Source organism: Oryctolagus cuniculus, chromosome 2 (assembly GCF_051225735.1).
Source record: "Oryctolagus cuniculus isolate XC-2025 breed Fujian yellow rabbit chromosome 2, ASM5122573v1, whole genome shotgun sequence".
Lineage (NCBI taxonomy): Eukaryota > Metazoa > Chordata > Mammalia > Lagomorpha > Leporidae > Oryctolagus > Oryctolagus cuniculus.
Window position 1 is genome coordinate 87969928 of NC_142868.1, and position 17542 is coordinate 87987469.

At 41.6% G+C, this 17542-nt stretch overlaps 1 long non-coding RNA gene across 11 annotated transcripts in view; it reads right to left on the reverse strand.

Moving 5' to 3' along the window:
* LOC149127876 (uncharacterized) overlaps positions 1-17542 on the reverse strand; it is a 140868-nt gene that overhangs the window by 91095 nt on the left and 32231 nt on the right. Inside the window, exon 3 of one of the 11 annotated variants that reach the window (XR_016230035.1) lies at positions 6506-6524. The exons of 9 other annotated variants lie outside the window; for them this stretch is intronic. This is a non-coding gene — a long non-coding RNA (uncharacterized LOC149127876). Of the gene's footprint in view, positions 1-6505; positions 6525-16470; positions 16490-17542 lie in introns of those variants that run through there. One more of the 11 variants, XR_016230043.1, reaches the window with a different exon arrangement.

Consider the following 17542-nt stretch of genomic DNA (forward strand, 5'->3'; position numbering starts at 1 on the left):
AGCTGGTTCAGAAGTGGAGCAGCAGGGACTCAAACCGATGCCATATGGAATGCTGGCACCCAAGGTTGTGGTTTTACCCACTACACCACAGCACCAGCCCCCCAGATGTTTTCACATTAGCATTATAGAATCTTATATAGACCATTATATCTTATATCTATTATAACTATATCTTATATAGACCATTATATTCTTAAATAGAATCTTATATCAACCACATAATGGCTTCCTATATTTTTCCTCCTCTTGTTTTAGTGAATTCTGCTTGCTTTCTCTCTCCTAGGTCTTCAGGCCAGAGTCTGAATAGTCCTCCAGCAGGTGTGTACTGGAGCAGAGCAGAATCCAAGTGAACCAGAGAAGGACCTTGGAGTGGGACCCAGGGAGTAGCGAACTCAGTCTCGCCCAAGCTACAAGACAGGGAGAAATTGGAGCAATATCATGGGTGGCTTAGTTTGGAATATTAAAGAGAGGCAGTCTGAAGTTCAGAGTCAAGTTCAAATCCTGATTTGAGTCCCCAGAGCAGTGTGACTTTCCACTAGGTTGATGTCCGAGCATTGGCTTTCTCAATTATGAACTACAAGTAATCATCATATGATGCAATTATTGTGAGGATCAAGTTATATGTGAACCACAAAGTGGCCCAGGGTGTGGAGACCTCTTCTCTCCTGTTTCCATTCCCCTCCTTTTATTTTTTGCTCTCATGTAGTCTCAGGACTTCATATACCGTCTGCATGCTGCTGACTCCCCAGTTTATTTTTCTCAGCTAATCTCTCACCTGACCTGCAGATGTGCATCTGACTTCTGGGAGGTCTAACCAGCAACCAAAATAAAACACATCCCAAACCGAGTTCTATGTCTCCATTCCCGCATCAACCTTTTTCTTCTTGGGATCATTCTCATTTCAGGCAAGCTCACCTTTCCCATTTCTCAAGCCCAACACCCTTGGATTCTTCTCTCTCCCTGAAACTCCAAATCCAACTCATTCTTAGGGCTTTGGGGTTCAGATTCAAAATCATTCTAGGACACCACCCCTTCTCAACATCTCTCCTAACAATTGGCTTGGCTTTTTGGAAGTAAAGTATCAGATTAGGGAGCAGCATGCTTTGCAGGGCTAGGAAGAAGCAGTGCAAAGAATAGGGTATGAGGTACACACTCAGCAGAGAAGAGGGAAGAAAACCACTCCTGAAACCCCGCGGGAGGAGAGGAAATGTGTTGAATCTGCATGGTGAGTACTAATGCGCACCCAGAGAACCAGAGCCAGAACTGGCAGCATTTTTGAGATGGCAAGGGGAGGTTTATGCCAATCCATAGGGATACAGCCAGAGAAAGCATGGCGTGGGTTCGGACTGGAGCCGGCAGATAGCCGGCAGTTGCTGGCGGTTGCCAGTGGTACTGGTGGAAGTGGAGGGGGAGGGCTAATTCAAACCAATCTCTTCAAAGCAGAACCTGTGACCCGGCTGAGAAGGGGCAGGCGCCATTTTAAATCAGTCCAACTCAGAGCTTGCAGATGTGCACGTAACAGCCAAGTCGGGACACCTGAACGCAGTGCTGGCAGCAGTGGTGGGCAGGTGTTAGACCAGGGACTCTAGTGTGCTACCGGTGGAGGGAAGGGCCCGCAGGCCCCATTCCCTCAGAGCTCAGGGGAAGGTGGCCAGGCAGCCATGAGACACAGAGGGGTGCCTTTACCCACAGCACCCTTTGGTCTCAGTGTCTGTGGGAGCCCTATGGGGCCTCTATGGGTACATGAATATGTGTAGGGCATATCTGACTTTGGAGTTCTACCATGTCCAACGTGGGTGTTACCCTGGAAAGTCACCCCACCCTAGAGCATTGACCAGAGCCCCTAGGCCACACCTACCACCTACCTCCTGGTATCCACTGAAAAGGCAGACATCCCACAAAGCCACATAAGCATAATCCCAAATATAAAAACAGAAGAAAAAACTTAAAAAGCAACTCTACAAATATTGAAAATAAGAGTCAAAATTCAAGAAACAAGAATAAAGAAGTCAAAATGAATCCCCCAGAGGAACAAAACATCTCAATATTAGAATGTGATGATGAAACAAAATGAAACAGAAACAAAATTTAGAAAATTAATCATAGTATTACTCCAAAAAAAGAAAATCAGAAGCAAATACATGAACTAAAGAAAACCAGGGCTGGTTCTGTGGCATAGTGGGTAAAGCTGCCCCTGCAGTGCCAGCATCCCATATGGGTGCCATTTCTAGTCCAGGATGCTCCATTTCAGATACAGCTCTCTACTATAGCCTGGGAAAGCAGTAGAGGATGGCCCAAGTCCTTGGGCCCCTGCATCTATGTGCGAGGATCCAGAGGAAGCTCCTGGCTGCTGGCTTGTGATCAGCGCACCTCCCGCCATTGCAGGCTATTGGGGAGTTAACTAGTGGATGGAGGACCTCTCTCTCTGCCTCTCCTTCTTTCTATATAGCTCTTTCAAATAAATTTTTTAGAAAAAGAAAACTATACATGACATGAAAAATTTTCCCCAAAATTGAGAATATAAAGAGAAATCAAAAAGAAATTTTAGAAATGAAGAATTCAATGGATCAAATAAAAAATGCAGTGGAAATTCTTAACAGCAGGCTTAATGAGGCAGAAGAAAGAATATGTGAACAAGAAGAAAAATCTTTTGAAATCTTACAGTCAGACAGAAAGACAGAAAAAGAAAAGAAAGGAAAAAAAAAACATAGAAAACAGTGTTGGATATCTATGGGATACTATCAAACAACCAGATGGTTCTTAGAAGTTCCTGAAGCAGTGGAAAGACAGAAGGGACTAGAAAGTTTATTTAGTGAAATAATTACAGAAAACTTTCCCAATTTGAAGAAAGAAAGGGATGTTCAAGTAGAGTAAGCAGATAGAACTCCTAATAGACATGACAGACATGACCAGAAAACATCAACACCATGACACATTATAGTCAAAGTTTCCACAGTAAAACATAAAGAAAAGATTCTAAAATGTGCAGGGGGGAAATGTAAAATTACTGCCAGAGGATCTCCAATTAGACTCACAGCTGACTTCTCATCAGAAACCCTACAGGCTAGCAGAGAATGGCGAGATATATTCCAAGTCTTAAGAGAAAAAAACTGTCAGCCCAGAATACTGTCCCGTGCAGATCTCCCCTTTTTGAATGATGGTGAAATAAAGACCTCCCATAACACTCAGAAATTGAAAGAATTTGTCACCACTCATCCAGCCTTACAAAAGATGCTTAAGAATGTGCTACATATAGAAACATAGAAAGATAACCATCACTATGAAAGAAAGTGAAGGCAGAAAATCACCCAGTAAAAGTATCTACAGCAGTGCTGTGGTGTAGCAGGTAAAGCTGCCACCTTCAGTGCTGGGATCCCATATGGGCACTGGTTCATGACCTGGCTGCTCCACTTCCAAACCAGCTCTCTGAAATGGCTTGGGAAAGCAGTAGAAGATGACCCAAGTTCTTGGGCCCCTGCACCCGCGTGGGAGACCTGGAAGAAGTTCCTGGTTCCTGGCTTTGGATTGGCACAGCTCTGGTCATTGTGGCCAAATAGGGAGTGAAGCAATGAATAGAAGCCCTCTCTTTCTCTCTATGTGTAACTCTTTCAAATAAAAAATCTTTAAAAAAAAAAAAAGTACCTAGGAAATCCAAAGTAAACAATAGGCATATTTATGGAAAAATGATAAGGCCAAGTCATTACTTATCTATAGTCACATTGAATGTAAATGGCCTGAATTCATTCTCCAAATAAAAGATACAGAATTGCCGAATGGATTGAAAAACAAGATCCATCTATTTTCTGCTTACAAGAAACACATCTTGGGAACAAAGATACATGCAGACTGAAAGTGAAAGGATCAAAAAAGATAGTCCGTGCTAACAGAAACCAAAAGAGAGCTGGTATTGCCATCCTAATATCAAACAAAATAGACTTTAACATAACAAATGTTAAAATAGATGAAGAAGGGCATTATGTAATGATTAAGGGATCAATCCAACAGGAAAATGTGACTATAATGAATGTATATACCCAATTACAGGGCACCTGGCTACTTAAAAAATGTTAACAGATATAGAGGGAGATATAGACTCTGGTACAATAGTAACAGGGGACTTCAATACCCTACTTTCATCAATGGTCATGTCTGTCATGTCTATTAGGAGTTCTATCTGCTTACTCTACTTGAGCATCCCAAACAGAAAATCAACAAGGAAACAGAGTTAATTGACACTATGTATCAAATGGACCTAATGGATATCTACAGAACCTTTCACCACACAGTAGCAGAATACACATTCTTCTCCTCAGTACATGGAATATTCTCTAGGACAGACCATATGCTATGTCACAAAGCAAGCCTCAGTGAATTTTTTTAAAAAATGAAATCATTCCATGCACCTTCTTGATCATAAAGGAATGAAGCTAGAACTCAATAACTCAAGAATCTGTAGAATATATGTAAACGCATGGAGACTGAACTACATGTTCCTGAATGACCAATGGGTCATAGAAGAAATCAAAAGAGAAATCAAAAAATTTCTGGAAACAAATGAAGATGACAGTACATCATACTTAAACCTATTGGATACAACAGAGCAGTGTTCAGAGGGAAGTAGTCGTTGCCTACATGAAGAAACTGGAATGGTACCAAATAAATGAGCTATCAATGCAATTCAAGGACCTAGAATATCAACAACAAACCAAACCCAAAACTAGTAGGAAGAAATATTTAAAATTAGAATCAAAATAAACAAAGTTGAAACAGAAAAAATACAGAATATCAGAGAAATGAAAAGCTGTTTTGAAAAAATATACAAAATTGATACACCATTGGTGCAACTAACCCAAAAAAGGGAAATGACCCAAATCAATAAAATCAGAGATTAAAAAAGAAATATAAGAGATACCACAGAAATAAAAAAGAATCATCAGTAATTATTAATAGTTGTATGCTAACAAACTAGAAAACCTAGAAGAACTGTATAGATTCCTAGAAAGATACAGTCTACCAAAATTAAGTCATGAAGATTTAGAAAACATAAACAGGCCAATATCCAAGACAGAGATTGAATCAGTAATAAAGACTCCCCCTACAAAGGAGAGCTCAGGACGGAATGGCTTCACTGCTGAATTCTACAAGACATTTAAAGAACTAATTCCAATTTGAACAGCTTCTTAAGCTATTCAATACAATTGAAAAGAAGGCAATCTTATCAAACTCATTCTATGAAGTCTGCATCACCTTAATCCTCAATCTGAAAAAGATGCAACAGAGAACTATAGAACACTATCCTGATAAACAGACACAAAAATTCTCAATAAAATATTAGCTAATTGAATCCAACAACACATTGGAAAGATAATCCACCCTGACCAAATGGGATTTATCCCCGGAATGCAGGGATGGTCCAACATTTGCACATCAATCAATGTGATACACCACTTTGACAAACTGAAGAACAAAAACCATATGGGTATCTCAACAGATGCAGAGAAGGCATTTGATAAAATACAGCATCCTTTCATGATGAAAACCTTAAGGAAAACAGGTATAGAAGAAATATTCCTCAACACAATCAAGGCAATATATGACAAATCCACAGCAAACATCCTATTGAATGGAGAAAAGCTGGCAGCATTACCCCCAAGAGCTGACCAACAAAGAGGCCCACTCTCACCGTTGCCATTTAATATAGACCTGGAAGTTTTAGCTAGAGCCATTAGGCAAGAAAAAGAAAAAAGTACAAATTAGAAAAGAAGAACCCAAACTATCCTTATTTGCAGATGAAATGATCCTATATATAGGAGATTCAAAAACTCAATGGAGAGACTATTGGAACTCATAAAACAGTTTGGTAAAGTGGTAGGATATAAAATCAACACAGAAAAATCAATAGAATTTGTATACAGACAATGATATGGCTGAGAAAGAACTTGTAAGATCAGCACCATCCACAATAGCTCCAAAAAGAATAAATTTAATCAAGGATGTCAAAGCTCTCTATGATGAGAATTTCAAAAATTTTCAAATGTTCATGGATTGGAAGAATCAACATTATCAAAATGTCCATACTACCAAAAGCGATTTACAGATTCAATGTGATCCCAATCAAAATACCAATGACATTCTTCACAGATCTAGAGAAAACAATACTGAAATTCATATGGAAATACAAGAGACCCTGAATAGCTAAAGCAGCTTTTTAAGAAATATTTATTATTTGAAAGGCAGAGTTAAAGATAGGCAGAGAGAGAGAGAGAGACTTCCATTTGTTGATTCACTCTCCTAATGGCTACAACCATGAGAGCTGGGCTGATCTTCAGACAAGAGTCAGGAGTTTCTTCTGGATCTCCCACGTGGGTGCAGGGGCCCAAGGTCTTAGGCCATCTTCCACTGCTTTCCCAGGCCATAGCACAGAGCTGGATCGGAAGTGGAGCAGCTGGATCTTGAACCAGTGCCCATATGGGATGCCGGTGCCTCAGGCCAGGGTGTTAATCCTCTGCGCCATAGCACCAGCCCTGAGAATTACAGAGCGTTAAAGAAATAAATAGAAGACAAACAAAAAGAATTGGAAATATCTTCCATGTCATAGATTGGAAGAATCAACATCATCAAAATGTCCATATTTCCAAAAGCAATTTACAGATTCAGTGCAATACGAATCAAAATACCAAGGACATTTTTCTGATATGGAAACAAATTATGCTGAAATTCATATGGAAACACAGGAGACCCTGAATAGTAAAGCAATCTTATGCAACAAAAACAAAGTCAGAGGCATCACAATACCAGATTTCAAGACATGCTACGTGTCACTTATAATCAAAAATGCATGGTACTGGCACAAAAACAGATGGAGAGACCAATGGAACAGAATACAAACACCAGCAACCATTCAATGTATTTACAACCAAATTATCTTTGACAAAGTAGTTAAAACCAGTCTGGAGCAAGGACAGTCTCTCCAACATATGGTGCTGAGAAAATTAGATCTCTACCTGCAGAAGACCCCAACCTTACACCTTACACAAAAATCCATTCAAAATTAATTACAGACCTAAATCTATGATCCAATATCTTCAAGTTATTAGGGAACACTGGGGAAGCCCTGCAAGATGTTGGCATAGGTAAAGAGTTCTTGGAAAAGACCCCAGAGGCACAGGCAATCAAGGCCAAAATTGACAAATGGGATTACATCCAACTGGGAATTTTCTGCACTCAGGAAGGTGAAGAGGCAACCAACGGAATGTGAGAAATTATTTGCAAACTATGCAAGTGATAAAGGACTAGTAACCAGAACATATAGAGGTCAAGAAACTCCAACAGCAAAACAACCTAGTTAAGAAACTGGCAAAGGACTTAAACAAGTATTTTTCAAAAGAGGAAATCCAAATGGCCAACAGACACATGAAAAAATGCTGAAGATCACTAGCCATCAGGGAAATACAAATTGAAAACCACAATGAGGTTTCACCTCATCCCTGTTAGAAGGCTTTCATACAGAAATCAACAAACAACAAATGTTGGTGAGGATGTGGGGAGAAAGGTACCCTAATTCACTGTTGTTAGGAATGGAAACTGGTATAGGCACTGTGGCAGACAATATAGAGATACCTCAGAAATCTGAATATAGACCTACTGTGTGACCCAGCCATCCCACTTCTGAGAATTTACCCAAGGGAAATAAAATAAGCCTATGAAAGAGTTATATGTACCCCATGTTTATTGCAGCTCATTTCACAATAGCTAAAATACGAAATCAACCCAAATATCTATCAACTGAAGACTGGATAAAGAAATTATGGGATATATACACCATTCAATAATACTCAGTGGCAAAATAATGAAATCAAGTCATTTGCAAAAAATGGATGAAAATGGATAACATCATATTTAGTGAAATAACCCAGTCCCAAAAGAACAAATGCCATATATTCTCCTTGATCTGTGATAACTAAAAGAGCTCCTAAAAGACAATCTATAGAAGTGAAATTGCCACTTTGAGAAGCACTGACTTTGAAAAGCCTTTGTCTCAACTGTTGAGGAACAGTTTTTTTTCCATACTATTTGTTGTACTCTTAACAGTGTTAATCATGTGTATAAAGTTAATCAAAAATATATCTTAGTAAAAAATAAGAATGGGAGTAGGAGAGAGAGGAGGAAGAGTTGTAGGAGAGTGGGTGGGTAGGGTGGGAAGAATCGCCATGTTCCTAAAGTTGTAATTGTAAGATGTATGAAGTTTATATTCCTTAAATAAAATGTTTCTGGGTGGCGAAAAAAAGAGAAAAAAGAAAAAAAAGTAAGTTAACACACCTAAAAAGAGGGAATGAGAAGTTTGGAGTGTTTATTCCACAGGCACCCATATACAACCCTTGCAGCCTGGCTGTATTTTTCAACCACGGGTCTCAGTTATTGCTAGGTGACCCAGTCAGGCAATATTGTCTATCTCTGGGTCTTTGCAATAACTTTCTCCCTCACCACGAAGGCCTGAGGGTGACAACAGTAGATGCTCCCTGTCATTTTCTCCTATCATGCTTATAGTCCTTTTACTTTAGTCTTCTTTAAATCACTCAATTCAGTACATCTGTTTCCTTTGTGGTCCTGATATTGTTAGATTACAGCAATAGCTTCACGCCTGCCCACCCTACCTGCCTAAGCAATGCATTTTCATCACTGCAGCCAGAGTGATCCCACTAGAACTGGCATCCCGCTTCACGTCACAATTGGTTCTAACCAACAGAAGCTCCTTCACTGCTCTCAGAGTAAATGGAGACGTCCTAACCATGGCCTAGAAGGCTTGGACCATCTGCCCTCCAACACCTGCAACTTCTCCAATTCTTTGTTCTCTCCTCCCTGTTTCTGGAACACATCCAGCTTGCTTCTGCCTCAGGGTCCTTGCACTGGCTGTTCCTCCTGCTGGACACGTCCTTGCCACCATGCACAGGGCCTGGTCCCTCATCCTGGCTGAAAAACCAAGCAGTGCTACACTGGCCACTGCCTGCTTCACTCTCAAGCTCTGTTTGAACACTTGTAATGCTCTAACATACTACATAGCCTACGTACTGTTTATCATTTCTCTCCCCACCACACTGTGAGCTCCATGAGGGCAGGGAGTTTTACTACTTCCTTACATTGATGTACTCCTAGTACTTGACACTAAGGCATCCAGTATACACCTTTTGAATGGTTACTTGCAGTAAGTATTTTAGATGTAGAATTAGGAATTCTGGACTGAAATTGAGGTTCTGATTCATTTTTCCCCCAACATTCCTTTGTCACTCCCTTTCTTCCTCTGACAGTTTTAAAAATCAGGACTTTTTTTGTAATCACACAGGAAAATAGAAATCTAAATATTGTAAAATCAAAACTTAATCTTTCAAATAGAAACCCAAACCCAAGGGTCCTTTCCAGGCATTGCCTACGTGTAGACAAAAATCTTAATTTATAAATGTAACATACGTACTATCTTTGTATTTCACTTTCAGCCTCATTTTTCATAATACCTTTACTCCCTGATTATACATACATGTGTATTGAAAAATAAATACAGTGTAGAACGTATGGAAAAGAAAGTAGCATGAGCATTTTGATTATCAGCCTTCTTTACATGTCTTTGGACACCTGCATCCATAAACCTCTTGATGTTTATATAGAAATGTATTTTAACAGCAAAGAGATCATATAATTTCTGTTTCTATCATTGTCTCTATGAAAAGTAAATTAGAATGCAGCTCCTCTAACCAGGGTTAGGCTGGGTTATAATGTTAGTTGATTTCATTTCAGGTTAGGATTCTATTTGTTTCTTTGTAAAGGAAGCAATGTGTCAATGAGCAATCTCTTTCACACTTGAGTATACATGGATAATTTTAAAGTTTTAATAAGATGACTCTCAACCCTAAGTCCTGACCCTTCTGTTAAGATACTACTGAATGGGCTGAAGCTGTGGCATAGTAGGTTAAGCCTCTGTCTATAGCAGTGGCATCCCAGGTGGGCACTGGTTTAAGTCCCTGCTGCTCCATTTCAGATACAGCTCTCTGCTAGTGTGCCTGGGAAAGCAGTGGAAGATGGCCCAAGTATTTGGGCTTCTGCACCCATATGGGGGACCCAGAGGACGCTCCTGGCTTCCAATTGACCCAGCTCCAGCCATTGTGGTCATTTGGGGAGTGAACCACAGATGGAAGACCTCTCTTACTATCTTCCTCTGTGGCTCTGCTTCTCAAATAAGCCTTTAAAAAAAGTTACTGAATGTATTAATATAACTCACAGCTTTCTTATGTTTACAGCTTTCGTGTAAACCTAAAGCAAGTTTGTAAATTCAATGTAAAAGTGCTGCAAAAAAAATCAATAAAATTCAAAACTTCAATTTAATGTATGACACAATTTGATGAAGCAAAATTTCTAATTGTTTGTTATGATTTAATGAAACAGCCTCAAGTTTGAGTCTATATTAAGCTCTCGGTACTTTTGCTTCCATAATTCAGAAAATGTTCATTTGTAATCGTGTCTTACAAATTAGTATTAATACCTTTAAGGTATTATCAGCTATTTCAAGTTAATCAAAACCACATATTTAATCAAAACTGCCACCAATCAATTCATGATTGCAAATTTTAATGAAATTTCATTCTGTAAAGTTGCCTTATTCAATTAAAAACCCTGATAAACTTAGCATTGCTGAATTATTGAAATCTGCTGTCAAATGGTCAAGTTTTTGCTGAAGTTAGGGATAGAAACCATTGACATTTCTTCTTTATTACTAACTTACTGCCGATTTTCCCATTCACAGAGACAGGCAGCATCTCTGTGGGACAGTAGCTGGCAAGCTGCCTCTGGCCCCGAGCGCTCTGGTGCCCTCTAAGTTGTGTGAAGTCACAAGCCATGGCATGGTGTCTCTTCCTCACTCCTTTCCCTTTATTTCAGTGACTGTCCTACTAGCTTGGCAGCTTCTCCGATAGCATTTGGTAATCTCTTGATAGAAATATGTTCGTAAGCGCAAACTTGAACTTTCGGCCACATGATTGTTACAGGGTTGGTTCTATTTGATGTAAGACCAAGTGGTAACTTGCTTGTTTCATGTAGATAATCAGTGTAACTGAACACAAAGGTACCAAATTTCCTTAGTGACCCCCGGCTGAGAGAACAGGAGTCCTTGCCCAGATAGGAAAACACAGATAGAATGGGTTTAGGATCTAGATGCTCTCGGGCTTCGTTGACAGCTATGCAACCCTGCAAGCTAAGCCATGTCAGGCAATTTACTGGACCTTTCTGAACCTCATTTCTATATTTATAAAATGTGGCTCATTATCCCCTTAGCTCACAGGAGAAGACCAACACTGCAAACTTGTGGTGAGGACTTGGTAAACCAATGCACACCATGTGGCTGGCCAGATCTGAGGGTTACCAAACTTTTCATTTCCGTTACAAATGACACAGCTGGTGCAGGCCCCAGCCTTTGGGAAAAAGCCCAAACAGCAACCACAGTTCGTTTACCCAGTTCCTAAATCACTCTATGGAGTGGGTGATTACAGAATTAATCACCAGCTGGATATTAAGACCCAGTTTTACAAACACAGTATTGCATGACTTTCCAGTGAGCAAGGGGATCATCTTTGTGCACGGGACCAGTCCTTGAGCTAATAGATGCTTTTCTTTCTTATCTAAGGTTAAGACCCAAACTCAGTTCAGAGATAGCAGGCTGGTTAAGTATGCACTCGCATTAGTTGCAAAGCTATTAGGGAGCACTATTTAGGGACAGAGGAGAATATAAAGCAATTAAAAACTTGGAGATGATTAAATATTCAAACCCATGCTGTGAACAGCTTTCCATATCTGATGACAGATAAAAGAACTAGGCTTGATTGTGATGGCTTCCATCTAAAGAATAGTTTTAATTCATTCTATAGATATGTATTTAGCCTTACTTTTCCTTCCAGCCACTTGGAACTCTCTTGGGGAGGAAGCATCAAGTCAAACACTGGAGAAGAACACGAATGGACACACGCACATAACACAGTAGGAGGTCTGCTGCATTACTGCTGCCTGCTGAATGCTGGGGAGGGGTTGAGGGCAGTGCTGTCTGTGGATTTTATATAAACCTTTTTTTTTTTTTTGACAGGCAGAGTGGACAATGAGAGAGAGAGAGAGAGACAGAGAGAAAGGTCTTCCTTTGCTGTTGGTTCACCCTCCAATGGCCTCCACGGCAGGCGCGCTGCAGCCAGCACACTGCGCTGATCCGATGGCAGGAGCCAGGTGCTTCTCCTGGTCTCCCATGGGGTGCAGGGCCCAAGCACTTGGGCCATCCTCCACTGCACTCCCGGGCCACAGCAGAGAGCTGACCTGGAAGAGGGCCAACCGGGACAGAATCCGGCGCCCCGACTGGGACTAGAACCTGGTGTGCCGGCGCCGCAAGGTGGAGGATTAGCCTAGTGAGCCGTGGCGCCTGTCAGGATTTTATATAAACCTTTGCAGACAAAGCAACATGCTATGAAGCATCGTGCTTTTACTACCTTCTCGGTCCACTTGTTTTTTTTCTAGAGGCAAAAGTCAGGTGGAGTTCATGCTGACGCACATGCCTGGGCAATGAGCCAGCAGAATGCAGTGTCTTGGACCGAACACTGAGCCCACAAGAGACCCACCCTCCTGCCAGCAGGACCACCAAAAGTTAGCTTTTCCCTTAGAATGCACACTTCCCAAGTCAGTGCAGGATAAGCCAGTTTTTTTTTTTTAAAGCATCTAGTTGAATTAAAAAAAAAAATAGGGGATGAGGGAGCTGAATATAAATTGCCAGGGGAGGCTGGAGACGAAGAACTGACACTAACTGTGTTATCCGTGTACTAACAGGGGCCTCTATGCTTGGCACCAACTGACAGCAATGTGCTGTAAGCCAGGGATTACATCTAGTGCCAGAGCAAGGGAACGTTCCTTTCTCCCTGGACTGGAGCTCTGGCCACCTATTGTCATTATTTCCATTATCTCTTCTTCCATGGGGCCACCTGGCTACTGCCGGCTTCTCTCAGCTGACACTGTTGATTGTGTTTATTCCAAGTCCTGTGCGTGTCTCATGCTGCCTTGGTGTCCCCCTACTGGGCTGTGGAGCTTTATAGCTTTCCTTTCAACAGCTGGCAGCTACAAATTAACTTTTTGACTTCATTAGACTAATAGGCTGAATTATCCCTAATTTGGAGCACCTGACACACCCTCATCCACCTCCCTCACCCCTCTCATCACCTTCTCTCATCAATCAGGAGCTGAGTAGCAGGAAGCAGCATATGGAGCATCAGGCTGGCTTTGTGGGAGCCCTGAGTGTTTTTCCATCCTTGCTGAACCACTGAACAGCCTGGATTTTGCAGGCACCACATCCCACCCCTGGGCGGGATGTGAACGCGAAGTGCTGCTGCCGTGGCAAAGGCGAACATGAGCAGAGACCCAGCATTCCTCTGCCACTGAAGGTCGACAGGTGAGTTCCAATTCTAGACCCTCTGATTCGGACTCTAATTCAGAGTCAATGTTGTCCCTGCAACCTGATTTCCTTCAATCCAAGAAAACTGGACTAAGTGGGAGAGCATCCCTGTTCATCCCTCCCTGTCTTCCCGGGAGCCAGATCAAGATCAGGAAGGAGTGAAAACAAACACAAGAGCCCATCACGTTGCATCTGCCTTCTCACACCTGCACCTACCGAGAGGCGCTGGATTTCTTGCAAGCCCCAGAACAGCTCCACACAGCCTACCAGAGTTGAACAAAGACCTCCCCACTCTCCTGTCAGACTCGAGTGCCAATTTTCTTCCCAGAGCGTTCTCCCCAGAGGGCACTGAGGGAGAACCAGCACAAACCCAGCTCTTAGAATCCCTTTCAGATCCGTGATGCGCTGCTCCCAGCCGTGTGAGCAGATAAACCTCTTTCATCATACGGCTCTCCTGGAACGTACTCTCCCTAAAAGCTTGGCCCCGAGAATGAGGCTGGGGAGAGGAGAAAGGCAGATAAACAAGATTTGCTGGAACAAAGAAGCTAAACTATCCCTGACTTAAATCTTGTAAGGGGAGTTACAGTTTATAAAAGCCATTCAGATACACTTTGTGCAGGGAGAAGTGGAAATTGTCTCTTAGAGATAGAATTGGAGCGTAGAAAGTGAACATGGGGGCCAGAACCTAAAATTGGGTATTGTTTGATTTTCTTTCCGCCGGGTACGTTTCCTGTGAGTATTCTTCAGTTTCTAGTTTGGGCTACCATGTGCCTTGATTTTCCTAGGACAATCTTTGCTTATTCTTGTCATAATTTTTCACAGGGTCCTTTCCCACTTTCAAAAATACTCCCCTTAGGACAATAGGTTGAATCACCATTTGTCCAATCTCCTAACTTCAGGATTATAAGTAAATCCGATCAGTTTTTTTTTTTTTTTTTTTTTTGCAAATTTAGCATTTCAAATCTTATTTCCTCTCTGTGACCTTTTCCCCTCACTTCAGGCAAAACGTGATTGACAGGCAGTGTGTTGGAAAGAATGTGAAATTTTGAGTGTTACAGGCTTGGATTTAATCCTCCTGCTGACACTCCAACTGTGGTCAAGCCTATTCGGTCTTTACTTGAAAAATGATAAACCGATCTATCTTCAGAGATAACTGAAAGGATTCTATGCAGATAATGTTGGTATGGAACCCAGCGTGGGTGGCTAGGAGCAGTGGAAACAAGCGCTATAAGGTCCAGTCGACATTGCACCATATTTATGGCTGGATCAGCCTCAGCAGTTGCAGAGAAGACATTGGATTTGAGTCACAGAAGTGCTTACATTTTCTTCTGTAACAAAATGCATCAGGACAAGCCAGTTTCCTCCTGTGTTTCACCTAAATTGTGATAAGTTTCCTTTAATGATAAAATGAAAAAACACTAATGAAAAACTTTAAAAATGGTAAGGTTTATACGAATATCAAGTATCGTTTCCTGGATGTCCCATCAGTGCTGTTTTGGGGAGTGCACCTACACACTGTGAGGAGAGGGTTGATCCTACACCATGCACACTGGAGAGTGCACTCACTTTGGAAATGAAGGTCATAGTGTGCCAAGTTCCAAGCTGGGACCTGAAGTTCGTGAGTGAAGGCATTCAAAGGCCAAAGGCCAAGGAAGAATGCCACTTATTATCCGAGCAGTTGCAAGTGCAATGTCCACTCTGTGTTCCTGACATAGTTCTTACCCAAGAACTACTTTCTCGTTTCTTTCCGAAACAGAGCCCTGATTTTGAGGTAGAAAGAGACCTTGAATCTCCATGGCAGTTGGCCCTGTTCCCAGTCTTGGGGATGACCTAATGCCTGGTTGAAACCAGACATCGTGATCCTATTGCCCTATACAACTTTCATCTGAGTATTGGGCTTGTGGCCAGTGAGACATGAATCAAAGTGTGAGAAATGAGAGTAGGAAGGTATACAGGGTAAGATGACGGTCATTTCCCTGTCCTCCAGTTCCAACTTCCTCCCACTCCTATGCCTCCTGCCCCGAGCACTGTGGTAGGAGTGTAATCAGGAGACACCAGCATGAGGATGAGCAGCCAAAGGGTGAAGACAATCGCAATGACATTTTTGCACCATTGATCAACTCCGTAATGCCTACCCCTGGTCCATTTAAAGAAGACCATACATAGGTTAGTCTTACGTTTAACATGCATGTGTCTATTACCTACAGCCAGAAGCATTTTTAAGTGACACATCTCCATCCCTTAGACAACTGTGTTCCAAAGAATACTTTTTTTAGCATCTCTTTTCAACTGTCTTTGACAATTAGCAGTTTGTCATGCTTGAGTCACACAAAATGTATCAACTCTGTCATAAAAAAAGATGTATCCCCACTTATTTACAGATATAAGAATGGAAATTAAGAGTAGCAAAAAGATGATACTCTAAAAAGATGAGAATTTTAGTTTCTCAATCAGTGGATTCATAAAAACCTGCTTTGATGAAACTGAAATGTAACTCATTCAACTGGACTGAACATTTTTAATTTATAGTTCTGGGTTCTGCTGTCATTGTATATATCTCCTGATCACATAAAATGCATATAAAAACTAAGAGTTCAAAATAACAAAAATAGGATTTGAAAAAAACCACACTGGACTTGTCAGCAGTGGTTCCACTTTTATGTGTCAGAATTAATATTTCACACATAGCAGCTCATTAAAACAAGTAACCTTGGAATGCAGTGTCAGGTGGAAATACATTTATTTCAGATGTGCTGGAAATAAGGCAGACATAAAGAGCATTCGGACTAATTATCCTGGCACTCATGCTATGCTGACCAGTTTGTCACCAAGTTGGGGACGGCAGAGCAGAAAACCCCCTCTTATGCTGTCTCATGTGTTCCTTTGCTCCATTTATCCCTCAAACTCATTTGATACTCACATTTATGCAAAAGGAGGGAAATGAGGTAGCCAAAGGTTGTGGGGGCGCAAAGGGCATTTGGATGATGATAGCACTGGTAACTAGGCAGGCCAGCCTCAGGCTATCTGAAATGGAAATTTGGGGCTCAATTAACAGCTTAACCAGAGCACATGCGGATCTCTAAGGTAAGACTCCTTCAGGGTTGAGACTATGAAGTCTGATATAGAATAATCTCTAGGTGTGACAGGAGAAAAACAACAACAAAGTTCAAACCATCTGAGCAAGTAGCATCACTGGGAAAAGGAGGCAAACGGGAAGAGGTCATGGCATACCCACTAGTCAAGCTTTCCCCAGAATCTACTTGCATAGTATGATTATAGAAGGCATGTGCCAATGAGTAGACTTAGAGATCAAGGATCACATACAATCTATGCACAGACTTGTGTCTTGAACTTACTTAGTTTATAACCCCTCCAGAGTCAGCATCCACTAAGTTCTGGGTAAAGCTCAAGAGCAGAACAGGATACGGACTGGAATCGCACCTGCAGCTTTTCTATTACTTCTTCACATAGCAGAGCCAGGAACATTGAGACGATTTCCCAAGGTCTGATTGAAGTTATCATGGGGTACGGATTTTGGGGTGAGCATATGCTTCCCATGGAAAAAAAGTGTCAGAGAATGACAATGAAGAGGCCACAGAAGGTACCTGGGCGATGTCAGATAGCCTTGCAAACACATTAGCCAGCCAACAGCTACTCTGTAGACTGAAAGATGACCATAGAGCTAGGCATTAAGACAAATCACAATGAAAATAGGAAGTATAACCCTGTCTTTCTCCCAGATCATGCTTCCCCTTCCGGTCCTGGATGTTGGATTTGCCTGTTTCAAAGCCTCTATAATCTCTTGATAAGACCAAGAGGACACCAAATTGATTATGAGAATTAAGAGATAGAAATAAAGATTTTTTTTTTACAGGCAGAGTGGACAGTGAGAGAGAGAGAGAGAGAGAGAAAGGTCTTCCTTTTGCTGTTGGTTCACCCTCCAATGGCCGCTGCTGCCGGCGCATCGCGCCTATCTGAAGGCAGGAGCCAGGTGCTTCTCCTGGTCTCCCATGGGGTGCAGGGCCCAAGGACTTGGGCCATCCTCCACTGCCCTCCCAGGCCACAGCAGAGAGCTGG